Source organism: Saccopteryx bilineata, chromosome 5, assembly GCF_036850765.1.
Source record: "Saccopteryx bilineata isolate mSacBil1 chromosome 5, mSacBil1_pri_phased_curated, whole genome shotgun sequence".
Taxonomy (NCBI): Eukaryota; Metazoa; Chordata; class Mammalia; order Chiroptera; family Emballonuridae; genus Saccopteryx; species Saccopteryx bilineata.
The window spans coordinates 84,367,707-84,385,851 of record NC_089494.1 but is presented as its reverse complement, the minus strand read 5'-3'; positions in this window follow the sequence as shown (position 1 = coordinate 84,385,851).

Genomic DNA, 18,145 nt, shown 5'->3' with positions numbered 1-18,145 from the left:
AGAAACATGAGATAGTACTCAGCAACACAATGAAACAAAGTAATTATCCTAATAGGGCTGCAGAGGTCTGAGTGAGGGGTAGGTGTTGAGGACTGACTTGGTAGTTAGTTTTCACAATAAAAATTATGCTGTAACATGAATATTCATATATGTTTGTGAGTCACATGGGTATTCACATTTGTCAAAATTAATTGAACTACACTCTAAGACTCTGTACATATCTTCATAAATAATAAAAAGAGAAATACTTCTTGGGACAGGATAGGTTATCGATAGACGTACATTTCTATCTTTTCTTCTCTCTAAATATAGTTTTCTTTTTCTCACTTTTAAGAATACACCACAGACAGAATAAAAAATTTAAAACTCTTTGTTGGAAAGATCGTTATATATAACAAACCAAAGAATACCTTAGAAATTCAGCATTAGTGTTGTGCTCCTTTTGAGAACTTATAGTTTTATGCTGCAGAGATTGAAGGTAGGTTTTATTCAATATACTTTATGTTCCCCCAAAATGCCTAGTTATTAAAGAGATGTTTATATGTATTACCCAACACCTGCAGAGGTTTCATAACACACTCCATTGATGTATTTAAATTATTTTCTTTTTTTAGAGAGAGACAGAGAAGAAAGAGAGAGAAAGAGAGAGAGAGAGAGAGCATTAATTTGTTGTTCCATTTAGTTGTGCATTCATTGGTTGCTTCCCATATGTGCCCTGACCAGGGATCGACCTGCAACCTTGGTGTTTTGGGATGATGCTCGAACCAATTGAGCTACCTGGCTAAGACTCTGTATTTTTAAAGTTCCTGGTAGGTAAGCAGAAATGAGAAATATTTAAAAGCTCTATGACTTCCTACCTGATGATTTTAAGTGTAAGGAGAATCTTTAACCAAACAAACTATAATTCTTTAGGGAGAATATTTTATATTTATTTTGCTTTAGGCTGAAATGTTTCCATGGAATTATCCTATTTTTAAAAATAAGTACTGACATTTTGAATTAATCTTCAATATTCTATGATAAATTAATAATTGATAAAATATTCCTTATTAAAACAAATCCTAGAATCTCTGAGGTTTTGGTTCTGCTGAGGGTCTCTCTTGGGGGCATATAGTCCATTGCTATTTCTCTCTTGACTCGAGAGGTCTATTTCACCCCTTCTATTGCTTTCACTTAAATGTGGATAAAACCACCTCCTCTTGATATTTTCCATGCCACTAAGGTAGCCTATAATTTTCAAAAAGATTTTAGTTAACCTAATAATCAACAAAAGAGAAGAAAGATTGGAGATTGCAAGAAATAAAAATAAGTGGCAAAACACAGGTTTTGGAAAACTATTCTTGCTAGTTTGCTCCCATATCTTACCTTATGACACAGAAAAGTTTCCTCAAATACCTCACATTTTTTTCATAATCCTTCCTGGGGTATCTACTTCTTGATCCTTGGTAGGCAAATTTGTGATGGTCTGTGATGTCCCATAAAAGTGTGTAAGTGTAAGGTGTACAATGTATTGATTTAATACACTTATATATTGCAATATGATTCCCACTGTAGCATGAGCTAGTACCTAGATCACATCACTTAATTATCATTTTTTATGATAAGAACATTTAAAGTATACTCCCTAAATAGCTCTGAAGTATATAATATGGTATTGAACATTCATGTTATCATAGACCTAAAAATGAAAGTCAAAACTGTAAAAGTTCTAAAAACAACAACATGTGACAATGGTAATTTTACAAAGTAGGTAGACAAAGATTTATTAGACTGTACACAGTTTCTTCCATTGTAAAATATAGACACAGAAGGTATTTGCATCAATCTCTCATTGTATATAAAAAAATCCATTCTGATACAAAGAATCAGCATTTTTATTTGGAAATCAGATCTTCACCACACTGGGGTTTTTTTTAATTAATTTTTTTTTTATTTTTCAGAAGTGAGAAGTGGGGAGACAGAGAGAGACTCCCACATGCACCCCACCTGGGGTCCACACAGCAAGCACCTTACCAAGGGATACACTGCCTATCTGGGGCTGCTGCTCTGTTGCTCAGCAACCGAGCTATTTTAGCACCTGAGACAAGCCATGGAACCATCCTCAGTACCCAGGGCCAACTTGCTCCAACAAAGACAGAAAGAGAGAGAGACCAACAAGGAAAGGAAGAGAGAGAAAGAAAGACAGAAAAAGAGAGAGAGAGAGAGGAGAGGGGGAGGGGTGGAGAAGCAGATGGTTGCTTCTCCTGTGTGCCCTGACTGGGAATCCAACCCAGGACATCCATATGACCGGCAAATGCTCTACCATTGAACCAATCGGCTAGGGCAAGATCTTCACCATTCTTCACTCATGTTATCTAGGTGGAACCCTGTTCACAAGGACTGTGGATGGACATGTGAAACAGATCTCAGCCAATCAGGGTGCCCCACTGTTCTGTCTATATTGATTTTGTTCAGGAAGGGGTGGGTGATATAAGCCAGAGTAAGTCCTTACCAAAAGATTCCCAGAACAAGAGGTCCTGTATAACAATTCCTTTCTTCTTTTAGCTGGGTTGAACTGTATTTGCCAGGCCCATAAACCCTGGTAGCCATTTTGCAGCCTTGAGGGAAGAGCCCCGTGGAATGAATGAAATAAGATATGGAAGATGTAATTGTGTCTGTTTCCAGCAAGGCCTTATGTCAGCCACCCCCTTGTACTATTCCACTTTTTCTGCTTGAGGCTAGTTCAGATTGGGTTTTCTATGCAACTAAAAGAATTAGCACTGGTACAGGGAATACAATTTATAACACAAAATTAGTCAAATGTACTGCTGTAAGAATATATAGAAAATATTTTGTGATAAGGCTATGTAGTAAAATGTAGAATGGTAGGGTTTTAATCTCTATCATTTATCTGTTATCTTTTATTTAAAATTTTATTTATCAAGTGCTTATTCTTTATCAGGCAATTTGAAGGTAGACAAGACATTTCATCAAATGTATTATTACTTCAGCTATCTAGTGAAGTAGTTTTTATTAACCCATTTCACAAATAAGGGAACTAGGTTTCAGAGAGGTTATATAAAATTTTCCAGGTAACATAACTGGTAAATAACAGTCAGGATTTGATCCCACGTAAGTATAGCTGTAAATATATGCCATTATTTTCATTTGACTTCTCTGAGTAGTTTTCTGTCAATTGTGAACAATAATACTATTTCCTAGCACCCATATACTTCAGCCATACTGTACAGCTAAAGCACACGGTCAACTTATAAAACCACTATGTCATGTTTACATTTGTTATAGCAGATTCAAATGCAGTGTTAATAAGATTGTTTCCATTCTGTATGTGTAGTTTTCCTACTAGAGCTTCAGAAAGATGTCTATAAAAGTCACTGTGAATATAAATTTATCATCTTCTGTATCTGTTACACTCAACTTTAAAAGATTTCTATTGAATTTATTGGGATGACATTGGTTAATAAGATGTACAGCTTTCCAACGCACAATTACACAACAAAGCATCTGTATATTCCATTGTGTGTTCACCACCCCATGTCGAGACTCACTCTATCACCATACTCTACCCTCCCCCATCCCCCCTTCTCTCCTGCAATCCTCCCACTGTTGCCTGTGTCTATAAGTTGTTTTTTATTTTTTGTTCAATCTCTTCACCATTTTCAGCTAGTTTCTCAACCCCCATTTCCTCTGACTGTTGTCAGTCTTTTCTCCATAACTAATGAGGATCGAAGGCCATTGCAATAAAGGAGGAAAAAGTGGCCTTTTTCTTTCAGTATGTAATTGTAGTAATTTTTGTGTTTTAATTTTTAATTCACCTATTAATTCATCGACTCAACAATTCATGTATTTATTCATTCATCCTTTCATTTATTCAGCTCTTCAGTTACTCATCTAGCACTAATATACTCAGCCACCCATTTATTTGTTCATTCATTCATCCACTGACTTAGTGTCAGTCACATAGTCATGACACACAACACTGAGTGCCTAAGCTCTTGCTTCTGGAGATACAGAAGTAAACATGACAGAGAAGGTCATTGTCTTCCAAAGGTACAACTGGTTTTGGCAGTGTTTCTCACCATGTGTGCTGAGAAATAGTACTTCTTTGTCTTATTAGTAAGAATTACATGAAGCACTGGCTTATGGGTTAATTTTGAAGCTATGAAAACTTTCCTTTTAATGTCATTTTCATGGAATGGTACTATCTCTGCATCTCTGACACATTTAAGGATACTGGAAATTTTAAATTTAAATTTGCTGAAGTGAGAGACTAAGAAAAATAAATAAATAATATATAATTACCACTTCCTTCTCATATGAAATAAAGTTTAGTTTTTCTATTTCAGCTGAAAGATGCAGAAAATGACTATAATTAACTTTATTTCAGTTCTCAGTTCTTTTTCTATTTCTAGATAATTTTAATTCTCATAAGAAGGCACAGTTTTATATCTTTTAATCCATTAAACTAAAAGTTTTTCAACCTCCCACCTTATCAAATTAAGCTAAATTTTGGGTTGATATGCTTTGTTTTAGTTGCTGCATATTTATTTGTACTGATGCACTCGACCTTAATATAGCTTATGTTACAGAGTTGATGGTTGCAGTTTATTTTTGAGTGAAAACAAGATATAGGAACTATATGTTCTTAAACATTAATACCAATTTGATCTTTCACACTTGCTGAATCTCAGTATATATTTTTAAAGTGATACTTGTATTTAATGTAAAAAGAAGGATTTATCAGACTTCATCACAAATCAACAATATCCAAATTGCATCAATTTTATACATTTTTGAATTTTTATATCTCCAAGGTCTCACATCCAACTTCTCCCCAAATGAATTGCCAGAGGTGCTATATAGTCTAGAGCAGGGGTAGTCAACCATTTTATACCTACCGCCCACTTTTGTATCTCAGTAGTAAAATTTTCTAACCGCACACCAGTTCCACAGTAATGGTGATTTATAAAATAGGGAAGTAACTTTACTTTATAAAATTTATGAAGCAGAGTTACAGCAAGTTAAAGCATAATATAATAATTATTTACCAAGAACTTTATGTCAGATTTTCGCTAAGTTTGGCAGAATAAATCTTTATAAAATAATTTACTATAGTTAAATCTATCTTTTTATTTATACTTTGGTTGCTCTGCTACTGCCCACCATGAAAGCTGGAATGCCCACTAGTGGGTGGTAGGGACCAGGTTGACTACCACTGGTGTAGACAGTCTAAGCTCTTCAGAATTCTGTTTACCCTGCCTTCATAGAATCATTAATCTTTTAAATGTATTTGTTAAATCATTTTTAGTGTAAGTATACTTTAAAAACATTAACTTTCTTCAAATGACACAAAAGGGTAAAAAAAATGTGAAATTATATCAATTTCATTTTTTTGTTAACCAGTATTGTTTCTTAAGTACCTTTTCCAGAAATTTTATACGTTGATAATATTTTAGCCTGAGTTCCCCAAAAGGGGAGAAAGGAAGAAAGGGAGAATTTATCCAACAGCCTCTATCTTCAAAGGCTGAAACTTTTACCCCCAAAAAACTGTAACTCCCTCAAATTTCAGGTTGAGTGTGATGAGTTTGGGGCAGGATCTCTTGGGGAAACCACACTGCAGGGTATGAAAGACAGCTGGTGTGGAAATGAGGTAAAATACTGTCCAATTCAGCTTCAGCTTCCTTCATGAAAACTTTGCTTTCCCCTCTGATGAGCCATCCTGGAAAAAGAGACAGTGGAGGCTCAAAGTCTGAACTGGTATTTAATGTGCTTTGTATGTATTGGTATGATCTTAATTTTATGTACTAAAAAATGATCAAGTTTTAAGTCATGGCTTATGGCATTATATATTTAAGTGAGAAGAGGCAAGCTAGAGAGACAGAATACTACACGCACCCCAACCGGGATGCACCTGGCAACCCCCATCTGGGGCTGATGCTCGAATCCACTGAGCTATCCTCAGTGCCGGGGAAACAATTCTTGAACCAATCAAGGTACTGGCTGAAGGAGGGGAAGAGTGAGAAATGGGGAGAGGAAGGAGAAGAGAAACAGATGCTTGTTTCTCGTGTGTGTCCTGACCAGGATCGAACCCGGGACATTCACACACCAATGCTCTATCCACTGAGCCAACTGCCAGGGCCTATATCATTATATTTAATAATTTTTGGCAGATATATTTTTACTTCACAGAAATTTCCAACTATCATCCATATTAATTGCCATAAAAATTATAGCCAAGCTTAAGGAAGTTACTCATGGTCAAATAATATTTTTTAAAAATAATAAAAGTCTTCCAAGTACTTTTTACAGCCAAAATTATATTTATTGTGGCATTGGATATATATATTAATAAAATTGTTGTACTTTGAGGGATGCCTCCAAATGTAAGAACCTTAGGTTCAGTGAGAAGCTCAGTGTGGCCTTGAGCTTACAGGGTTGTTTGTGAGCCTAGTATTGACACATTTACTCTGGGTCTTTGTTTGAAAACTTTCCTTTTAAAGGACTCAGATATAATCTTACAAGAAGAAAGCTAGTGGCTAGAAGTTAATGGTATAGCTAACATGCATGCATGCACATATACATACATGAAACACTTAGAAAATATTTCAGGAAAAATGGCAGAAAGATCTGATACATTCAAAATATCAACAAAAAAAGAAATGAGGAAAATAAACCTGCTGACCCCAAGGAAACCTATGTGACTTGTGAAGAGAAATTTTGCTGCATTGAATGGAAAGATGCAGGGGGAAACAGGGATGTCTGCAGTCTCATTTAGAAAAGTCACAATATTGATTGCTGCAGGTCATTGTGTCAGAAACACAGAGAACATTGTTCATCTAAACAGAATCTCTTTATTGGACTGGGAATTGAAGTTATGCTCCCAATGAGGGTCTACATATAGTCCATCAAGATTCACTATATTTGAACCAGTCAGAGGTAATTCAACAACTTTCCTAAATTGTCCCTGAAACTGATGAAGTTGGGGACTTTGCCTTACTGATTTTACTCCATCATTCCCCCTTTATAGTCAAAATTATGAATAATTTTTTGCTACACCAATGGAATCTGAACTAAAATGGTAACCTTAGAAACAAGCCCAAACTTTATGTGGTTTTTCAGAGTTTATTTGCCTTCAGAATGTGAATCCTTTATGCTCTAGTGCTTTGAATTACAGATGAAATCACTTGTTATATTATAGAAATGTAACAGTCTGTCTGAAATAGTTTGATTCCATGTTTTTCTAAAGTCTTCTTGTTTCTTTAAATACAGTGTTCATTTTTCATTGCCTCCTACACATAAGGACTATTGTCTGAGTGATTAAGCTTGCTCTGTGCATGGCAAGTATATGGATTATGTGGATAGGCATAAGAATTTGTGATTAACGTAAGGTAGGTCTGTGTGAGATATCATAATTTGCCAACAGCCTGAGGAATAGAGTTTCTCTAGACTTACAATTTAATTACAATCCGTGGAAAGGTTAAGAAGCGGCCACTTCACCACATCCACAACACTCACTGCACTCTTCCAGCTGCCTCCTTTACCAAATTTAGGAAATGGCTTTGAGAAACATAAGTTCCTTTAGATTTTACTAATGACTATAGTAAGTAATATTTGTTTCAAATCAGAATAATTAGGAGCAGAAAAAAGCAAGGAAAAAATGTACAATTTACAACACTCAGAATCTGTTTTATTCAGGTTACTTAAGAATTGACAGCCCTGGCCGGTTGGCTCAGCGGTAGAGCGTTGGCCTGGCATGTGGGGGACCTGGGTTCGATTCCCGGCCAGGGCACATAGGAGAAGCGCCCATTTGCTTCTCCACCCCCCCTCCTTCCTCTCTGTCTCTCTCTTCCCCTTCTGCAGCCAAGGCTCCATTGGAGCAAAGATGGCCCGGGCGCTGGGGATGGCTCCTTGGCCTCTTCCCCAGGCGCTAGAGTGGCTCTGGTTGTGGCAGAGCCACGCCCCGGAGGGGCAGAGCATCGCCCCCTGGTGCGGGAGTCTGTCTGACTGTCTCTCCCCGTTTTCAGCTTCAGAAAAATACAAAAAAAAAAAAAAAAAGAATTGACAATTGTGTTGCCTGACCAGGCAGTGGCACAGTGGATAGAACGTCGGACTGGGATGCAGAGGACAGAGGTTTGAGACCCTGAGGTCGCCAGCTTCAGTGTGGGCTCATCTGGTTTGAGCAAAGCTCACCAGCTTGGACCCAAGGTCACTGGCTTGAGCAAGGAGTTACTCAGTCTGCTGTAGCCTCCGGGTCAAGGCACATATGAGAAAGCAATCAATGAACAACTAAGGTGTCGCAATGAAAAACTAATGATTGATGCTTCTCATCTCTCTTCGTTCCTGTCTTTCTGTCCCTATCTATCACTCTCTCTGACTCTCTCTCTGTAAAAAAAAAAAAAAAAAAGACTTGACAATTGTCATTCTACTGTCTTATTTATTAGCAATTTCAGTGAATGTCAGCATTGGGTTTTTTTCTGTTTTAGGGATAGCAGTAAGCTTTAAAAATATTTATTTGACACCAATTATAATGAAGACACTAAGCAATCTAATTAATTACTATACTTAATTAAAAGCAAAAACAAAAATTCCCAGTACTGGAAAGTCTACTGCTGGAAGGTAAACTGATCCAATGTATTCAGAATGCAATTTGTTACTCTCAGTCGGAAGCCCCCAAAATGCCCATGTTCTTTGACTCAGTAATTGTACTTTTAGGATTTTAATCTAAGGAAAAAAATTAAGGCTGTCTATATGAGGCAAAATGTAGACAAACGTTAATATATAATATTAATATCTGGCTATTATAAAGCATTTATTATACAATAGGAACTATGATAAATATTTTATTAACACATACAATCATTCTCAAAACAATTCTCTAAGATATTTACTATTATTGCCTCTATTTTATTAGTAAGAAAACATGCTCAGTGAAGTCAATTAACTAATGACTACAGAGCTAATAAGTGATGAAACTGGGATTTAAACCTAAGTTTGTGGAATTCAGGGTCCATAGTTTTCTTACAATTTTGAAAAAAAAATTTTTTAAGTCACTTGCTTTATTTTCTAGGATCTTGTTAAGGCACTTTGGGGAACAAATGTTGGTCCTGTTGTTAATTGAGTCATTAATTGCAATGAAATTCTTTACTTTTTAATGACAAGAATTGTACATATTTAATGTGTACAGGTGATGTTTTGATATATGTATATATACTGTGAAATAATTACCACAAACTAACATATTAATCATTTCTTATAATTACCTTTTCTTTTGCCAGAACATTTGAGATTTATTCTTATAGCAAATTTCAAGTATACAAACATTGTTATATATTGTATATATATATATATTTTTTTTTAAGAGAGAGAGGAGAGAATGAGGAATAAAGAGAAATATCAATTTATTCTACTTATTTATGCATTCATTGGTTGATTTTTTTTGTGGCCTTCATTATTTTTATTTTTTTAATTTAATTTATTTTGTTTACATAGATTCTAGCGTTCCCCCAATTGCATCCCCCCTCCCCCATATTCCCCTCAACATCTCCCTTGTTCCTCTCCCAACAGCTCCCTCCCCCTTTCCCTTCAGGTTTAATTCCATTCCTCAGTTCACATTGTTTCTTGGATTCCTCAAATGAGTGAGGTCATATGATAATTTTCTTTCTTTGCCTGGCTTATTTCAGTTAACATAATAGTTTCCAGGTCCATCCATGTTGTTGAAAAAGGTACGACCCCATACTATTCCAGTGTGTGTGTGTGTGTGTGTGTGTGTGTGTGTGTGTGTGTGTGTATACCACCATTTTTTAATCTACTCGTCCACTGACAGACACTTGGGCTGTTTCTAGATCTTTGCTATTGTAAACAATGCTGCCATAAACATGGGGGTGCATTTCTTTTTTTGAATCAGTGATATGATGTTCTTGGGATATATTCCTAAAAGTGGGATTGCTGGGTCAAAGACAGTTCCATTTTTAATTTTTTGAGGAATCTCCATACTGTTTTCCAAAGTGGCTGCACCAGTCTGCATTCCCACCAGCAGTGCAGGAGGGGAGGGTTCCCCTTTCTCCACATCCTTGCCAGCACTTATTCTGTGTTGTTTTGTTAATGAGCACCATTCTGACTAGTGTGAGGTGATATCTCATTGTGGTTTTAATTTGCACTTCTCTAATGATTAGTGATGTTGAGCATTTTTTCATCTGTCTATTGGCCATCCTCTTTAGAGAAGTGTCTATTCATTTCTTTTGCCCATTTTTGGATTGGATTGTTTGTCTTCCTGGTGTTGAGTTTTAAGAGTTCTTTATAAATTTTGGTAATTAACCCTTTATCAGACATATTATTGAATATGTTCTACCATTGTGTGGGTTATCTTTTTATTCTGTTCATATTGTCTTTAGCTGTACAAAAGCTTTTTAGTTGATATAGTCCCATTTGTTCATCCTGTCTTTTATTTCATTTGCCTGTGGAGATAAATCAGTAGATACATTGCTGTGACAGATGTCCGTGAGTTTACTGCCTATGTTTTTTTCTAAGATGCTTATGGTTTCACAACTCACATTTAAGTCTTTTATCCATATTGAGTTTAATTTTATGATGGGTGTAAGTTGGTGGTCTAGTTTCATTTTTTTTTTGCAGGTAGCTGTCCAATTTTCCGAATACCATTTGTTAAAGAGACTGTCTTTACTCCATTGTATGATCTTACCTCTTTTGTCAAATATCAGTTGTCCATAAAGGTGTGGGTTTATTTCTGGGTTCTCTGTTCCATTGATCTATATGCCTATTCTTATGCCAGTACCAAGCTGGGGTTTTTTCGTTTGTTTCTTTTTTGTATTTTTCTGAAGTTGGAAACAGGGAGGCTGTCAGACAGACTCCCGCATGCTCCTGACCGGGATCCACCCAGCATGCCCACCAGGGGGCGATGCTCTGCCCATCTGGGGCATTGCTCTGTTGCAACCAGAGCCATTTTAGCGCCTGAGGCAGAGGCCATGGAGCCATCCTCAGCGCCCAGGCCAACTTTGCTACAATGGAGCCTTGGCTGCGGGAGGAAAAGAGACAGAGAGGAAGGAGAGGGGGAGGGGTGAAGAACCAGATGGGCACCTCTCCTGTGTGCCCTGGCTGGGAATTGAACCTGGGACTCCTGCACGCCAGGCTGACACTCTACCACTGAGCCAACCAGCCAGGACCAGTACCAAGCTGTTTTGAGTGCAATGATCTTGTAGTATAACTTGATATCAGAAAGTGTGATACCTCCCACTTTATTCTTCTTTTTCAACATTGCTGAGGCTACTGGTGTTCTTTTTTGGTTCCATATAAATTTTTGAAATATGTATTCTATATCTTTGAAGTATGTTATTGGTATTTTAATTGGTATTGCATTGAATTTATAAATTGCTTTGGGTAGTATAGACATTTTGATGATTTTATTCTTCCTAACTGTGAACACAACATATGCTTCATGTGTTTGCATCTTCCTTGATTTCTTTTATCAATGTTTTGTAATTTTTCGAGTACAAGTCTTTAACCACCTTGGTTAAATTTACTCCTAGGTACTTTATTTTTGTTGTTGTTGCAATAGTGAAGAAGACTATTTCCCTAATTTCTCTTTCTGACAGTTCATTGTTGGTGTATAAAAATGCCTCTGTTTGCTGTGTATTAATTTTATACCCTGCCACCTTGCTGAGTTCATTTATCAGGTCCAGTAGTTTTTTGACTGAAGCTTTAGGGTTTTCTATATACAGTATCATATCATCTGCAAATAGTAATAGTTTTACTTCTTCTTTTCTAATTTGGATGCCTTTAATTTCTTCTTCTTGTCTGATTGCTGTAGCTAGGACTTCAAGTACTATCTTGAATAAGAGTGGTGAAAGAGGGCACCACTGCCTTGTTCCTGATCTTAGGGGGATTGCTTTTAATTTTTGCCTATTAATTATGATGTTGTCTGTGGGTTTTTCATAGATGGCCTTTATCATGTTGAGGTATGTTCTCTGTATTCCCACTTTGCTGAGAGTTTTGATCATAAATGGGTGCTGGATTTTATCAAATGCTTTTTCGCAATCTATTGAAATTATCATGTGGTTTTTCTCCTTCCTTTTATTTATGTGATAAATCACATTGATTGATTTGTGAATATTGTACTAGCCTTGCCTCCTGAGAATAAATCCTACTTGATCATGATGTATGATTTTTTTTTATGTATTTCTAGATCCGGTTTGCTAATTTTTTGTTGAGGATTATAGCATCTAAATTCATCAGGGAAATTGGCCTATAATTTTCTTTCTTTGTGTGTCTTTGACTAGTTTTGGAATCAGAATAATGCTCACCTCATAAAAGGAGTTTGGAAGTCTTCCTTCCTCTTGAATTTTTTGCAATAGTATGATAAGGATAGGAGTTAGTTCTTCTTTGAATATTTGGTAGAATTCACCAGTGAAGCCATCTAACCCAGGGCTTTTGTTTGTTGTGAGTTTTTTAATAACTGTTTTGATCTCATTTGTCGTAATCAGTCTGTTTAGCTTTTCTGATTCTTCCAGATTGATTTTTTTAAAGATTACATGTTTCAAGGAATTTGTCCATTTCACCTAAGTTGTTTAATTTTTTGGCATACAGAACTTTATAGTATTTTCTTACAATATTTTGTATTTCTGTTGTTTTAGTTGTTATTTCTTCACTTTCATTTCTAATTTTATTTATTTGAGTCCTCTCTCTTTTTTACTTGGTGAGTCCGGTTAAAGGTTCAACGATCTTGTTTACCCTTTCAAAGAACCAGCTCTTGGTTTCATTGATCCTCTGTATTGTTTCTTTAGCCTCTATGTCATTTATTTCTGCTCTGATCTTTATTATTTCCTTCCTTCTACTACCTCTGGGCTTTACTTGCTGTTCTTTTTCTAGTTCTTTTAAATGCAGGGTTAGGTTGTTTATATGAGATTTTTTAGCTTTTTAAGGTATGTCAATAGTGCTATGAACTTCCCTCTCAGGACTGCTTTTGCTGTCTCCCATAAATTTTGAGTTATTGTATGCTCATTTTCATTTGTTTCCAGGAATTTGTTAATTTCTTCTTTGATCTTATTGTTAACCCATTCATTATTTAATATCATGCTATTTAGTTTCCATGCATTTGTGTATTTTTCAATTTTTCTGTTGTAGTTATTTCTAGTTTCATGCCAGTGTGAGCAGAGAAAATGCTTGATATGATTTCAATCTTCTTAAATTTGTTGAGACCTCTTTTGTGCCCAAATATGTGGTCTATCCTAGATAATGTACCATTAGCACTTGAAAAGAATGTATATTCTGCTGCTTTTGGGTGAAAGATTCTGAAGATATCTATTAAATCCAGTTGATCTAGTGTGTCTTTTAAGTCTGCTGTTTCCTTGTTAATTTTCTTTCTTGAGGATCTATGTAGTGACGTTAGTGGGGTATTGAAGTCCCCTACTATTATAGTATTGCTGTTAATCTCACCCTTTATATTCATCAAAGTATGCTTTATATATTTAGGTGCTCCTATATTAGGTTCATAAATATTTATAATGGTTATATCTTCCTGTGGATTGCTCCCTTTATCATTATGTAGTGACCTTTTTTATCTCTTACTATAGCCTTTGTTTTAAAGTCCATTTTGTCTGATATAAGTATTGCTACCCCAGTTTTTTTTTCATTTCCATTTGCATGAAATATTTTTTTCCATTCTTTTACCTTTAGTCTATGTGTATCTTTTTTTTTTTTTTTTTTTGAGATGTGTCTCTTGTAGAGAGCATATGTATGGGTCTTGTTTTTTTATCCATGCAGCTACCCTATATCTTTTGATTGGATCACTTTATCCATTGACATTAAGGTTATTATTGATAGGTAATTCTTTATTGTTATTTTATTCTTTAAAGCTACCTTCCACTTTTACTATATTGTTTTCCCCCTTTATTCTGTTTACCACAGGCACCTTAACATTTCTTGAAGCATTAGTTTGGTTGTAATCAATTCCTTAAGTTTCTTTTTTTGTTTGTTTGTTTTCTGGGAAGCCTTTTATTTCTCCTTCAATTTTAAACAATAGCTTTGCTCAGATAAAGTAGTCTTGGTTATATATAGGCTCTTGTTCTGCATTACTTTGAATATTTCTTGCCATTCCCTTTGGCCTCAAGTGTTTCTGTTGAGAAGTCAGAAGTCATCCTTATGGGGGCTTCTTTGTAGGAGATAGTCTTTTTTACTCTAGCAGCTTTTAATATTTTCTCTTTATTTCTTAGCTTTGGTATTTTAATTATGATGTGTCTTGGTGTGGATTTCTCTGGGGTTCTCTTTAATGGAATTCTCTGTGATTCTTAAACTTGTGTGACTTTTTTCTGCATCAATTTAGGAAAGTTTTCAGCTATGATTTGATTGAACAAGGTTTCTCTCCCTTGTTCTTTCTCTTCTTCTTCAGGAACCCCTATGATGCGGATGTTATTTCTTTTCATGTTGTCACAGAGCTCTCTTAGAGTTTTCTCAGACTTTTTGAGTCTCTTTTCTTTTTTCTGCTCTGCTTCTGTGCCTTCATTTATCAATTCCTCTAACTCGTTGATTTGATCCTCAGCTTCATCCATCCTGCTTTTAATTCATTCCATTGTGGTCTTCATTTCTGATATTGTATATGTCATTTCTGACTTATTCTTTTTTATTATTTCAATGTCCCTTTTTATATTTGCTATGCATTTATTTAGGTGCCTATTATGTCCATCAGTTGCTGTTCTAAGATCTTTGAGCATCCTAACAATCATTATTTTAAACTCTACATCTGGTAATTTGTTTATATCTGACTCATTTAAGTCCCTTTCTGTGGATTTCTCTTGATTCATTTGGGTTGCATTTACCTGCCTTCCCATTCTGTCTGTCTGAAAATTTTAAATCTATAGAAAAGTTGAAAGCTGAGTACAATGAACCATTCACCTATTCAATCAGATTTGCCAGTTGTTAAATATTTGCTTCATTTGCTCTCTAGAAATAGATAATAGATAAATAGATAGATAGATACATAGATAGACAGAATGATATAGATAAAGATATTCTAAAATATTTCATCATGTATTACAAAAAATGAGAATATTCTTCTGCTTAAACATGTCACTATTTCCAGATAAGATATATATATATATATATTTCTGTATTTTTCTGAAGTTGGAAATGGGGAGGCCGTCAGACAGACTCCCGCATGCGCCCAACCGGGATCCACCTGGCATGCCCACCAGGGGGCGATGCTCTGCCCCTCTGGGGAGTCGCTCTGTTGCAACCAGAGCCATTCTAGCACCTGAGGCAGAGGCCATGGAGCCATCCTCAGCGCCCGGTCCAACTTTGCTCCAATAAAGCCTTAGCTGCGGGAGGGGAAGAGAGAAACAGAGAGAAAGGAGAGGGGGAGGGATGGAGAAGCAGATGGGCACTTCTCCTCTGTGCCCTGGCTGGGAATTGAACCCAGGACTCCTGCAAGCCAGGCCAATGCTCTACCACTGAGCCAACCGGCCAGGACTCAGGTAAGATATTTAACATCAATTAAAAAATACCATGTAACATACCTTCTATATTTAATCTCACATCCCTCCACCATTTTTTTTTCATTTAGTGAGAAAAGGGGTGGCAGAGAGACAGATTCCTGCATGTACCCCAACCAGGATCCACCCAGCAAGCCCACTAAGGGGGATCCTCTGTCCATCTGGGATTGTTGCTCCATTGCTCAGCAACTGAGCCCTTCCTAGTGCCTGAGGTACAAGCCATGGAGCCATCTTTCGCATCTGGGGTCAACTCGCTCCAATCAAACCATGGCTTCAGGAGGGGAAGAGAGAAAGAGAGAGACAGAGAAAAGTGAAAGAGAAAGGAGTGGAGAAACAGGTGGGCACTTCTCCTGTGTTCCTGACCAGAAATCAAACCAGGACATCCATACACTGGGCCAATGCTCTACCACTGAGTCAACTGGCCAGGGTCACATCCTTCCTCTGTTTAAATGGTAAGATTTATATTTTCAATTTCTTAGCTATACTGACTTTTTTGCAGCAATATTATGCTTTGTACAATAACAAAAGGGTGGATTATCTAATTATATTTAAAAAGCTAAAGAAATGATAGGATAGCCATATAATGAATAAAATAAAAGAAATTTCTAAAGCAATTTAATGACATGGGATAATTCTTACAAAATTAGGTAAAGAAGCTTAGATTGGAATTATATTTGAACTCATTTATGCATTTGTTCTTTTCATAATTCTGTGTTTGATGTTTGTAGATGAACTGTATTAGTTGCTAGCTACAAATAGAAATTAGATATGATCACTCTAATTTAGAATTCTTAATAAAGAGAGGCAGAAAATCTTTAAATGAATGCTTAGAGAAAGATGCAGGAAATAAGTAAGGGAATATGGATATACTGGGAGAGAAAGTCTAATCAGCTAAAGGAGACAGAGAAGCTCCCCAAAGGAAGTGTGATATTCATTATTTAAAAATTACAGAGCCCTGACTGGTTGGCTCAGTGGTAGAGCATTGTCTCAGCATATGGAAGTCCTGGGTTTGATTCCTGGTCAGGGCACACAGGAGAAGTGCTCATCTGCTTCTTCACCCTTCCCCTTCTCCTTCCTCGCTATCTCTTCCCCTCCAGCAGCCAAGGCTCCACTGGAGCAAAGTTGGGCCTGGCACTGGGGATGGTTCCAAGGCCTCTGCCTCAGGTGCTAGAATGGCTCCTGTTGCAACAGAGCAATGCCCTATATTGGCAGAGCATTGGCCCCTACAGTCCTTTTCGGGTGGATCCTGGTCGGGTGCATGCGAGAGTTTGTCTTTCTGCTTCCCAGCTTCTCACTTTAGAAAAATACAGCAACAAAAAATGTATTGAAATGATATGCAAGAATGAGCTTAATATCCAATACATTAGAGACTATTTTTAGGTGGTAGAATTATGGGTTCTTCTTATTCTATCTGATTTATTTGTTTTCCAAAATTTTTTTCTTTTTTCATTTTTCTAAAGCTGGAAACAGGGAGAGACAGTCAGACAGACTCCCGCATGTGCCCGACCGGGATCCACCCGGCTCGCCCACCATGGGGTGACGCTCTGCCCACCAGGGGGCGATGCTCTGCCCCTCCGGGGCGTCGCCAAGTTGCGACCAGAGCCACTCTAGCGCCTGAGGCAGAGGCCACAGAGCCATCCCCAGCGCCCGGGCCATCTTTGCTCAAATGGAGCCTTGGCTGCGGGAGGGGAAGAGAGAGACAGAGAGGAAAGCACGGTGGAGGGGTGGAGAAGCAAATGGGCACTTCTCCTGTGTGCCCTGGTCAGGAATCGAACCCAGGTCCTCCGCACACCAGGCCAACGCTCTACCGCTGAGCCATGTTTTCCAAATTTTTAACTACAGACATACACATTCTTTCATAAACAGAAAACATAATTTAAAGAGTTATTATAATTATTATTTAGGATTTACCTAATGTCCATGGTGAGTTCAATTGATGCAACACACAGATAAAACTCTCCTTGATCTTAAAAAATAATAGATAATATTTTTAATAATGAAATAGTATCTATTAAGTTTTACCACCTTCCCTCATTTTCTTTTCTTTTTTTTTCTTTTTTTTATTATATTTATTTATTTATTTTTAGTAGGGTGACATCAGTAAATCAAGATACATATATTCAAAGATAACATGTCCAGGTTATCTTGTCGATCAATTATGTTGCATACCCATCACCTAAAGTCAGATTGTCCTCTGTCACCTTCTACCTAGTTCTCTTTGTGACCCTCCCCCTCCCCCTTCCCTCTCCTTCTCCCCCCTCACCCCGGAACCACCACACTCTTATCAATGTCTCTTGGTCTCACTTTTATGTCCCATCTACGTATGGAATAATGCAGTTCCTGTTTTTTTCTGATTTACTTATTTCACTCTGTATAATGTTGTCAAGATCCCACCATTTTGCTATAAATGATCCGATGACATCATTTCTTATGGCTGAGTAGTATTCCATAGTGTATATGTGCCACATCTTCTTTATCCAGTCGTCTATTGATGGGCTTTTTGGGTGTTACCATGTCCTGGCCACTGTGAACAATGCTGCAATGAACATGGGGCTGCATGTGTCTTTACGAATCAATGTTTCTAAGTTTTGGGGGTATATACCCAGTAGAGGGATTGCTGGGTCATAAGGTAGTTCTATTTTCAGTTT